Consider the following 12227-nt stretch of genomic DNA (forward strand, 5'->3'; position numbering starts at 1 on the left):
GGGAACCGCTGGCGGGAAGCCGCGCCAGGAAGCTCGGGCCAGCCGTGGCTCCGGGAGCTGTGCGGTGCCGCCCCGCAGCGTATCGAGGTTCTGGTCCGCTTCCTGCTGCCGGACGGAGCTCTGCTGGCTCGGGGCGTCCCTGGTGATGTCAGAGCCGACCCTCGGACGGGTCAGGCGGCGAGGCCTGCACCTGGCAGGCCTCGCCAACAACAGCTGCTGTTGCGGGGTCGTCGTGCTGGTTTGCAAAACATTGTGCTCTGCTGGACCGTTTTCGACGAACTAGAAATTATTGCACAGTCGTCTAAACATGAACTTCGTTCTCACGGCATCTCGCTGTCTGAAGCCCACAAGAGCATGCAACTTACAGCATCCTGGAATGCAGGAGCAAGACAGAGCAGTCGCTCGAACACGGTGGTCTGCCAGTGGCGAGGCCCCTGGCCGTCGCAGCCCCGCCGGGCGCGGCCGCGGCCTGCAGCCGTCCTGTGCATGCTGAGGCGGGCGGCTGCACCCTCATCACCGGCTCGGCAGCGGCGCGTGACGGTGGGCCTGCCCCGACGCCTGCTCGAGCCGCGGAGAGCACGGCCAGCTCACGCCGCTCGCGCTCCTCCGCTGCAGCGGCGCTGCATGTCGAGTGGTGGTCGCGCTCAGCCGCCGTGGGTTCTTGACAACGGGAAAGAGATCAGCAGGTGGCGGCATGCAGCGGCTGGAGCGGACGGCGGCCGCGGGCGGTCGAGCCACCCACTGCTGTTTGGCTTGCCCGGCGCCTGTAAGGGTGCTGTGACGTCACTGAGACTGACAAGCGGTTAGGGCGACGGCTCTAGACGGGCCGGAATCTTTCTACCATCGAGGAGCATTACGCCGGCGCTGACTGGATGTCAGACGCCACTGGATCTGCGCCAAGGCCGGCCGAGTTTCCTCATTTCCTCCCTGGCACACGCTGTGTGCAGGACCAGGGTAGGGAAGGTCGTCATATCCGCCGCGCAATCTGCCCGGCTGCAGACTTTAAACGAAATCGATTAGTCATCAGCTGGGGGGTTTCCGGGCCTGAGTCAGACCCGTGGCGACGGTCGAAGACAAAGCGTATGCGGCACGTGCGGACATTGCACCCAAGAGGTTTTCACCCACCAGCGACGGATGCGGATGCGTACGCGTCGCGTCGTGGGTGCTCCCTCATGTGGATAGACATTTCTTGAAACGGAGCTTGCATCCGACCGTGCAGAAATAAAAGTTTCGGCTGTGCGTGAATGATAGCTACCTAATGTACTGCACACAAGGCTGCGGGGTGATTTCCGTCACGCTGGAGGCCTCAAATGGGCGGATGCGGTCCTCAACAAGCAAATGAGCTTCTCCCATGGCAGGCAAGATGACGCCCGAAATGGGTGAGTTGGCCCAATGACTGTCGAGGCGAAGCCCGCAAGATGTGAGCCAATACGTAATGTAAGCGAGCCGACACTCACGACAGACGAATCGATGCACACAACAGGCAAGCCGACACTCACGACAGGCGAGTCGACAACCATGACAGGCAAGTCGACATCCACGACAGGCAAGTCGGCATCCACGACAGGCAAGTCGACACCCATGACAGGCGAGTCGACACTCATGACGGACGAGTCGACACCCTCGAGTCGACACGCACAACAGGCGAGTCGACACCCACGACAGGCGAGCAAACGCCCATGCAGACCAGCTGCCATGGTGGGCGGCGGGTAACGAGCGGCGCGCGGCGCAGCCTTGAGCGCGCGCGGCCGGCCCGGCCCGTGCCGCGAGCGGCCGGCGGTGGGAGAGACTGGCAGCCCAGCGGAGCGTGCCGCCGCCGCCGCCGCCGCCTGGGAACGCCTCGCCACGGCCGCTGTCGTGACGGGGACGGGCTCCCGACGCCAGGCTCAAAGCAGCGCCGCCCACTGTTTGTCGGCAAACGCCTTGCATTGTCTGCCGGCCTGTTCCGGGCCGCCCCGGCCCTGAGAGCAAGGCGCCTCTCGGCGTCCGTATGGCTCGTGGGGCTCGGCCGGCACCGCTTAACATACACGCACACGCGTCCGGTCCGGTGCGAACGGGGCGAGGACGAGCGAGGTGCGCTGCGCCGCTAAACGTACACGCACACGCGTCCGGTCCGGTGCTGACGGGACGAAGACGAGCGAGATGCGCTGCGCCGCTAAACATACACGCACACGCGTCCGGTCCGGTGCCAACGGGGCGAGGACGAGCGAGATGCGCTGCGCCGCTAAACATACACGTACACGCGTCTGGTCCGGTTCTGACGGGGCGACGACGAGCGAGGTGCGCTGCGCCGCCAGTGACGCTAAGGTCGCCAATTACGCGTGACGCTCGTCCTCCTGCAGGCGCCAAAAGTTTGCCCAGACCTTAACCCGACCGTTTCGACCAGGCCTTGCATCTTTGACCTGGACGTTCGGCCAGGTTTTGCAAGCACCTCGATGCATGGATTGGACGCAGCTCCTCGCTTTGTGGTCACGAGTCACGAAGTTGGTAGCTGGGGTACCCTGGTCATCAGCATAGGAGCATAGGTCCCACGGCCATTTGTTCCCATGATGAGAAAATGGCTTCGCCTAATCGTTCTGAAAGTTGAGGCATCACTGCAAGGTGAATTTCCAGAGTGCAAGCATTTCGTCACATCACGAGTCTCAGACGAACACCAGGCATGTCATATCCGTACGAAGGCTTTGTTCACAAAACCGCCGTGTGATAGCTGCCCTTACTTCTCTGTGTGATACCTTATTTAGTGATCCGCTATATAGCACCTGCCCTTACTTCGTACCGTGGCTTATTCGCCCGGCAGCTGTCAACCAAAATGGAAGAAAGGCTCTACAGGCAGTTTACAGGCTTCTCACAGGTGTGTATTGTGGTGAAGGAGGACAGACCTTGAAAGTGTGCCAATACATCATCCATGTCTTTTGAAATGACGTCAGTTACGCCAGTTCTGTAGGCGCCGTTTATGCCAAGTCACGGCGCTCCCACCCTTGACACGGTCTGCTACCTGTCCGATTCCGTGACACGGCCTGCTACCTGTCCGATTCCGTGATAAATCTGAGAACGGCAGACGGAAGCCGGCGTGTCTGGGGGCACCCGGATCATAAATAATGACATCGCTCTGTTTAAAGCGTGGCTTGTCTGTAAAACTCGGCGTTGGAGCCATGGACACGCCAGGTTACCTGTTCATTGCTGGAAATGTGCACTGAAAGATATAAAAGGGATTGGGCACCGTTCCAATGCAGGAATTTTCCTGTTGCCGCGTTATTTGGCTGACGATCTAGCCTTGTCTTCATGACTGCAGATTGGCGTTGCCATGTTTGCGGTAAATGATCAAAGGGAGATACAAAAGAACGAACGCCAAATTTCAACCAAGACAACCATGGTGCCTTGAACGGGAATAATTTCGAAAATGTAATACAAGCATGTCGTGGAACACACATCCATACATGGCACAGCATGTGCATGCAACGCTTTGCTCGCCCGCGACTTTCGAGTGAAGCTATGAGTGGACACTAACAATGGTGGCGATGGGTTCGTTTTTACCTTGACGGCTTCATACACGCATAGTGAAACATCACGCTGGCGGATTGGAATGCGTTTTACGACACTGCCAGTTGAATTTAAAAGCGACGTTGCATTGCAGGCATTGTTAATTTTTCACCTGATCTCTGGAAGGCTGATCGGGACACTTATCTGCCATGTCATTGTACATATCGCAAACTTCTCTGTCCCTCTGCCGAAGGAAAGCGTTTCTGGTAGAATGCGCAGGGTTATAATTATGTGCTGTTTTCTGCCACCGCACATCGCCAAAAAAGACCATGGATTTCACACTGGGCTGGACGGCAACCATGACGTCAGCCCACTGGTTGAAAAGCCACAAAGAAACTGTTGAGGCGCCTGGTCATTACACCCACCCCTCGCTGTGGAGCACGCGGCCACCCCTCGCTGTGGAGCACGCGGCCGCTCCTCGCTGTGGAGCACGCAGCAGCCCCTCGCTGTGGAACACGTAGCCACCCCTCGCTGTGGAGCTCACAGCTAGTGTTGAGCCTGGAACTTCGATTGCAATCGCGAGACAGGGATCGAACCAAATCAATGGCACGGGCCGGGTGGTCACGTAGTAACGACCATCACGCTCCGATTAGTTATCGGCAAAACGATCGTGCCCAATTTTATCCCGGCCATCAAGCATACACCATTGTGCAACGAAGCCTTTGTACACGACACAAAGGAGCTCTCTTCAGTGACAATAGAAGTTGTGTTCTCATTGTATGGTGCAGTCGGGGTGGCTTCTGCGTGTGCTGGCTGTTGAGGAAATCGCAACCAGCGAGTCCGCGATTTGTATCATTCATGCAGCCCAAGCTTTTGCCAGTGGGAGACATCTTTTTGACACTCTGGTCGCACAATTGCTATTGTTTCTCTTTCACAATTTGGTGGAGCTTTAGCTTTAAAGCGAGCTTTAGAGCTTAGAGCTTTAGAGCTTTAAAAACAGCTTCGGGATCTTGAAGGATTGATTATTTGGATCATTCACTGTCACCTTCGCCACAATTGCCGATGCAACTTATCAGAGCAGAAAAGGCTCGTCGCCGTTGCGACCTCAGCGTGACAAGCTTATTTAGCGTGGATGCAATCGTGCGCCAAACGCTGCCATGCCAAGAGCAGGGGGTGACGCCTCAGTTCGGTGCATCGCCGACCCTGGGCAGGCGAGCGCGCGGCGGCGCCGGACCCGGACCCGGACCCGGGCCCGGGCCGTCTTCCGCGGCTGTCGGGCTTTCACGTGCAGCCAGCTGCCGGCGGCGTGCGCCGGTCCAGCACGCGTCAGGCACGAACGGCGCAGCGCCGGCCGGTCCGCCGGCCGCTCGGCACGGCCGGCTCTGCAGGCCCGCCGCAGAGATGGGGCGTGACGACATGAGGGCGGCTCGCACCGGAATCGGCGGCCGGGACGGGCGCGGGCCGCGGCCCGGCCGTGACTGGCATCGACGGGCGTGGGAGGGCGTGCAACATCCGGCTGACCTGAGCTGGCGGGAGCGCGATGACCCGCGATTGCCTGCTCGGGGCGTTCCCACGCTGGCCGAATGTTACGCCCTATTTCGAGGCGGGACGATTGACGCCGGCGCTTGTTCTCCGCTGTTCACGCCGTTGCCCGTCTCGTGTCGGTACCGAGCGGAGTCAGGGTCAGCCTCAGAAGTGCCTCGGTTGATAGCCGCCGAGCCCCTGGTCCTGGGCTCCAGTGTGAAATCCAACGCCAAGCAATGCCTTCTAACCTGAGGCGTCTCCAGCGTGAAAGGCTGCGACTCGAGTAATTGCAGGTCTCGCCTGAAAAGGGTTATATGACTATTGCCCGTGGGATAGCTATTCCAAGACCTTCGACGTCACCATATCGTCATAGGTGACACAACCATTGAATGCATTCAACCAAGACAATTCTCGTAGTTCTCGTGCCGGTCGAAGTTTTGACGACCCACAAAAAGAGCACGTAAGACTGGGTCCCCAAGCGACGCGCTGCCGCGACGTGCACCATCCTCGCTCGATGCCCTGTGAGAGGGCGAGGAGAGTCGTCCTCACTCGCGTCCCGCCGGGGAGGGGCTCTGCGCGATGACGCGGGTTTTGCTCAGCGTCGACCTCAGCCGGGCGGCCGAGGCGAGCCGGCTCTGCCGGCCGCCGCCGCCGCCGCCGCCGCCGGGCTGGGGCGTCCCAGTTTCACCGCCGAGTCAGTGGAGTGGACCACCGGATCGGACCGGCGCGCGGCGCCGGTGCCAGCGGGGCCGAACCAACCACGTGAGCCGGCCGGGCCGGACCGAGACCGGGCGTGTCGGGCGAAATGGACTGGCCCGTATGCCGGGTTAACTCACCTGACCCTGTCCGACGGGTGAAAAGTGGCAGCTGCTTGTGGCGATGCGGTCTTGTCATCCAACACGTTGTCATCCATCTAAACATGTCAACTACGACAACCTTCCCAAAACGCATGCGCCCACGGGAGCGTGTGTGGCCGGAAAACGGCCCTCTGCGACCGGTTTCAGCCGTCAAATGCGTATCCATAAAAGTCTTGACACGCTACTTGCGGAGTGGCGGGACACGATGTCAGCGGTGCCGTGACCGGAGCGGCGGGACACGATGTCAGTGGTGCCGTGACCGGAGCGGCGGGACACGATGTCAGTGGTGCCGTGACCGGAGCGGCGGGACACGGTGTCAGTGGTACCGTAACCAGGGATCGGGACACAGTGTCAGTGATGCCGTGACCGGAGCGCGGGACACGATGTCAGTGGTACCGTGACCGGGGATCGGGACGCGGTGTCAGTGGTGCCGTGACCGGAGCTTCAGGGCCGTGGAGCTCTAATGCGCTTGGACGGCGCGGACGGCCATCAGCTCATCATGACCGACCTGGACACGCGCGTCCATGCCTGCTGGCCGTCACTTTACACGTCATTCACGCCGACCAAGGCTCCAAATGCGTGGCTTCTGACCTATCACGTCGCCCTCACGCACGCCCGCTACATCGCTCCAGCCGGCCCTTGGGCGTCCCGCCCCGTTCTGTACGTGCCCAGGCGGTGTTTGGACACGCCGGCCGTTACGCTCCGGGCGGCTGGAGGCCCCGCCCGCTCCAGCGCCCCAGGCGGTCCCAGATACGCCCACCCCCGAGCCCCGGGCGGTTTCTGCGCTTGCCCAGCTACCATTTATCACTAACACCATTTGCCACCGGCGCCATTGTTCGGCGAGTGTACCGTGTAAGGCGTCATTGAGGCGGCGCCCGGGGTGCCAGATGCGCGTCCGCAGCGCGACGGCGGCGGCGGTGCGAGCCGGTGGGAGCCGGGGCTGGGTGTGGCTCCCAGGAGCCGCCGCAAGGCTCGCTCCGCGGCCGGCGCCGCCGCTTTCGGCACAATACGCTCATTATGCACGGCCGGGGCGGCGGCGGCGGCGGCGCGCGCGCCACGCGACCCAGCCCTTCCCAGACGCGCCCGCGCACCGCGCCGCCTTACTCAACCGTTTAATCAGCCATTGTGGCCGATTGGGCAACGCCGTGTATGCATTGTCCCACGCCGACTGATGAGCGAATGGTGGCAAGCCTTGCATGGGCTGCGCGCGGCGGCCGTACCCCAATGCTAATTCGGTCAGCGAGTTCACCAAAAACAGGCCCTCGTGGCGCAGCGTCTGCTTGTCATATGCCGACGCGTTGGTGGGCCAGTGACCTGGGCTGCACATGGTGTGAGAACTTCTCCCGGGTCACGGTCAAGCACGATCTCGGCTCACGCCTCGTCGAAAAGCGCCGCGTTACCAGCGTCGCCCGTCGGTACAGCGGTCGCCGTCGGTACCGGCGGGCTGGGCTGTGCTATGGCGCCCGGCGGTGCGCTCGTGCAGCGCCACTGGCCGCCGCCGCCGCCTCCCGAACTGGTGACGCTCGGCCGAGCGAGCAGCGGCCGGCGAGACGGTGCGACGGACCGCGGCCCGGCGCCGCCGGAGCCGGCCGCGCGCCGCCGCTGTGGCTCGGCCAGACTCGCCGGCCATGAACGCCAGATGTCCTGAACACGCGATGTCGCCCATCGTGCTGCCTCTGTGCCCCTCTGCGCTTGTCTCCCACTCTCCAGCGTGGCGGTGAATGCTCCTGAAGATTGTTTGACTTCAGCGCCGTCACGGGGCTAACCGTGGCCGGCGTGCTCCTGCAGTCCCTGCTCTATGTGCTCCGCGTGCGTCTGTCGTGTTCCATGTGCCCGCGCCGTTCCGTGTGCCTGGCGTGCTCCGTGCGCCGCGTGCTCGGCGTGGCCGACACGCTCGCTGCCGCCCCGCTATACGGACTCGGGCTGATAGCCGGCCGACAGTTCCGCACCGGCAGCGGCGGCTCCCGCTTCGGCCGCGACCACCCTCTGATCACGGGCGCCTGGCCGAGTCGGTCCGACGGCGCCCGGCAGAGGGAGCGACCGACGCGGCCAGGTGTGCTGCTGGCCAGGCCCCGTGCAGTCGGGTCGGGTGCAGTGGGGGCGGAAACAGAATGGGTAGAACAGCACGGCCTGTTGCAACGCGGTGGAAGGCGCTGGTGTGGCGTACAGTGTCGTCTCGTCCAGTCTGATTCGATCGGGTTGGGTCTGGCGCCGCCGCGTTTGGTGCGCTTGGATCCGCCTTGTCCTGGCTTGGTGATGTCTGGTACCGGCATGACGCGCCGGATTTGCTGTGGTCTATTGGTATACAGTCTGGTCTGGTGAGGCCAGACCTGAGGCAGTTAGGGAGGCGGTGCGTGCCGCGAGACAGCGCCACCCGGCGACGCGACCGGTGGCGTGCTTTCTCATTAGCCTATCAAGCGGCGCCTTCGTGTGCTGAAAATACCGACACGCCGGAGATGCAGATGAGAAAAAGCGGACCGCTGCCCTGTCGTGCAGATGTTGCAGAACATCTAGACGCTGCTCCACGGTTGCCATGGACCACCTGGCTCTGAAATAGCAGTCGGGGCGAGATTTATTGAACCACTGACACGGTGCCCGCCAGGTGGCAGAAAAGGCTGCTCTCTTGTTCAGCATCGACGTCTCGCCGGCGCGCCCCGAGGCCGGCTGATGGCGTCGTGTTAGCCGGTGGGCCTGACGAGCCGATCTCATGGCCCCGGGCTCAGGCTGACGAAGGCTTTTTCCTTTCAGGAGAGATCAAGACCTCGGTCCGAGCCGGCTCCTCGTTCAACGTATCCTGGCATCTGGGGTACCCCCACCAGGTGAGACCAGCGCCAGTTGCGGCGACTCACCGCTGCCGCCGATCAGCGGCCCACGATTGGCAGTTGTGTGTGAAAGCTGGCTTGGGTGCTGTTTTGTGTGGGTGTCACCCTGGTAAACGCCGATCTGACCTTCAGTCAATGATAAACGTTCTGAAATCATTTGGAGGTCACCGACCTTTCACCTGTGACATTGTTCAACGTCGCGGGTCCGGCACAGTTTTGTCACCGTCAGCGAACTTGATGCCGAGAAATGCACCAACGCGCAGTTGATGCATTTCTCGAGGTCTTCGAATATCAGCAGTTGAGCTCCGTTGCGATGATACTCCGTACGAAATCCCCTCGATTTCTCGGAAAACCTGGCTGGACAACGCTCCGCTGTCCTCCTCCGGCTGGCTGGCGCGATATAATCTCGCCAACCAATGATCAGATCGTCAATGGCGTCCTGATGAGCAGTGGCAGAACGGAAGGCCCCTGCTCGGCCACGGTCCCGATTTCGTCTATTACTTCATTCCCGTCTGTTCCTCGGTTTCAATTTGTTGCCCTGTTTCCGTGCCCACATCTCGCACCATCTGGAGGACCGCGTGGCCTCCTGTGGACCCCGAGAGAAATTTCGGCCCTCTGGAGAGATTTCCGTCCTCGGAGAAATCTCACAGAGAAATCTCCCGTCGTGATCGGCTCACTGCCCGGCGACCATACAACACTGGGCTCAGTTTCACCACCATTAGTGCTACTCATCTCGACGGCGACCGGTCATTGTGTCATCTGGCGTCCCCTTCATCCTCCTCATCAGCCTTTATTCGGCCTCAGCCCCCGTCCCAACGTCGCCACCACTCTTGATCCCAGCGGCCGTCTGTTCCCGCTGCTGGACCTGCGTCAGTCCCAGTTCTCCGCTCAGTGCGGCTACCGGCCTGCTCCCGCTGTCGGACCTGCGTCAGTCCCAGTTCTCCGATCAGTGTGGCTGCTGGCCTGTTTCCGGTCGGTGCACCAGCCGCAGCCGACTCCGGCCGCGCCGGCCGCCGGCAGCAGGCGGCGGCCGGCGCGGCTTCGCGCTCTGATTGTGTGCGGTGTGGCGCGCCCGCCAGCCGCCCGGCCGCTGGCACAGCTGCGCCGCCGGCGGCCGACGCGGCTCGCCGCCGCGCGCCGCAGACCGCGGCTCCCGCCTCACCGCCTGGGTCAGGTGTGCCGGCGCCGGGGCGTTGTCTGGACGGGAGCGGCCCTCAAATGGGACAGAGATGTGCGTGTGAGGAACGCCGTTTGTGTGAATTTTGTGAACGAGAAATCCTGCGCCCTGATTGCGTCAGGATTGTTAGAATGGGGGACAGGAAGGTTCAATCTGCATGGTTTTGTTGCCAACTGGGATCGAATTGTGAGCGTGACTGGTTTGGTTCTCGGAGTACATGCAAATTGCATATTGTTGCATGCATCCTGAACACAACATCCCACGGCCCACGTAATGGGTTTCCGGTGAGATCAACAGATTGCGTTCGATACCGGTTGAGCTCAGCTATTCTGGCGCTGGGCACCTGAACTGAATGCCGCCAGGCTGTAAGCCCCACATATGTATCCTTTGGCAGTGGAGGCTGTGGCGGCTGCCGCATTACATGAGACCACTCGTTGACATCTATCCAAGCCCAAGGCATCACTTATCACGTCCGCCTCCGAAGGGGCTGCTAACGGCGCGCTAACGGCGCTGTGTTCGCGCCGTGTTAGAACGCCACGCCAGCCATCACGTGTCTGTCGTTCTCAGGGCGGCTACAAGCTGGAGCTGCTCGACGCCAACGAGAAGGTCAAGATGACGCTCACCACCGACGCCGACGAGAAGGGCTACAACGCCCTGGACACCACGTGAGTGCTGCGAGCTGGACCGGGTGCAGTCGAGTGCCGAGCCGCCATCCTTCTGTCTCGAACTATGCCTGGGTGTAGTCTCACTTCGTTCCGCTGTTCGTGTTTGTCTCGGGTCATGTATGGGTGTTGTCGCGTGCCGTCCCATGGCCTGTGCCTCTCTCAAGACATGTATGGGTGCAGTCGCATGTTTCCGACGGACTCGGCGAAGAGCAGGGCGGGGACAGGCCAGGTGCAGTTGCGTGATGCGGTGCTGACCGTGGTCCGTGCCATGGTCCGTGCGCCGGTGCAGTTGCGTGCTATGCAGACCCGACCCTCCTCCGCGGGGTGTGGGCCCCAGAGAGGACCGGCACCGGCCGCGCTCGTGCGTGACACGGCAGGCGGCTCGGCCGCCCGCGGCCCCGCCTGCGCGCTGCACGAGAGGGGCCCCGCTCCCGGCGAGGCGCCGGCTGGCACGGACGGTGACGTCACGGGCGCGGGGTACAGGGAGACAGGTCCCGCCGAGCCCGGTGTCAGACGGCACACTGTGTGTCTTCCCGATACACGGCGCGCTGGGGTGCGGGCTTCCCACGTCATTGACAGCACCTGCCGGCGCGTCCTGGACGGAAGCTCTTCTGCCCACTGAGCGAGGGGCAGGGCCGGGGCCGTTCTCACCGCAGGCACTCTTCAAGCGTGTGCGGATCCTCCTGCATCTGCACGTCACGCTGCCTCAGACATTCCTCTGTTGGCTAGTCATCCATGACCGCACAGCAAAAACCGGCCGATCGCCCGCCACTCGGCGCCACCCAGCGGCGGCGCTGAGCAGCGGAGTCAGCGCGCCTTCCTCGTCTTACCCGCGGCGCGTCGTGCCTCGCCGGCGCCTGACTTTGACCTTATCGCCGCACCCTTGGACCAGATCCATTGAGCGGCTGCTGGCAGGCGGGGCGGGGCGTGGCGCGGCGTGGCGGGGAGGGGCGGGGGATGGGCTGAGGGTGGCGCCCTGCCGTGGCCGGTCTCTGCTCCACCCACGGCCGGCGAGACTTACGGCCGGCGCGTCTGCCGGCGCTGCTGACGCAACAGCGTGGGGCCCGCGGCCCGTGACCCGACCGTCGACCCCGACCTCTGCGTGGCCGGACGCGGCGGGGGCACGGCCTGTGCCGCTGAGCACGCCGGCACCAGATGCGGGGCTCGCCGTCTTATGGCGATGGATGCGACTGTATGTGACTGTCACGTTCGTGCCCAGCTTTGTGTCGGTCCCAGGTTTTCGATCTAACTTGTACCCGACTCAGTGTAAATGTATGGATTTAATCGTTTATCTGCACGCCCCCCCCCCCCCCCCGCTGACTGTTCGAAAAACGAAAAACTATTTTGATAGTAAATTCCAGACCTGTCAAGAAGGGAAACTGGGAAATTCCCCGAATTTCATCATTGATTCGCAAGTTTCTTTAGGTTCACTATGAATAAATCAGGTTATTTCGTTTCTTGAATTCCTCAATGGACGCAGAGATAATGTTATATTTACGATGTTTACGGCAAGCTTCTCCACCAGCCCGTCCCTCATTGACATCGTCGTCCTCTCGAGGGTCATAGACGGAGCACGACTAACACCGATATCAAGTCTCTTGTAATGCCATGGACCTTCACATTCACAGCAACCCGCATCTCGACTTGATATTCTGATTGTAGACAGCACGTGCTCTTGCAAGACATCAAGCTATCAGCAGCC

General features: G+C 61.8%; 1 pseudogene; it reads left to right on the plus strand.

Moving 5' to 3' along the window:
- LOC119089929 (uncharacterized) overlaps window positions 1-12227 on the plus strand; it is a 44072-nt pseudogene that overhangs the window by 14522 nt on the left and 17323 nt on the right.

This window comes from Pollicipes pollicipes, unplaced genomic scaffold, assembly GCF_011947565.3.
Source record: "Pollicipes pollicipes isolate AB1234 unplaced genomic scaffold, Ppol_2.1 Scaffold_3087;HRSCAF=3621_pilon_pilon_pilon, whole genome shotgun sequence".
Taxonomy (NCBI): Eukaryota; Metazoa; Arthropoda; class Thecostraca; order Pollicipedomorpha; family Pollicipedidae; genus Pollicipes; species Pollicipes pollicipes.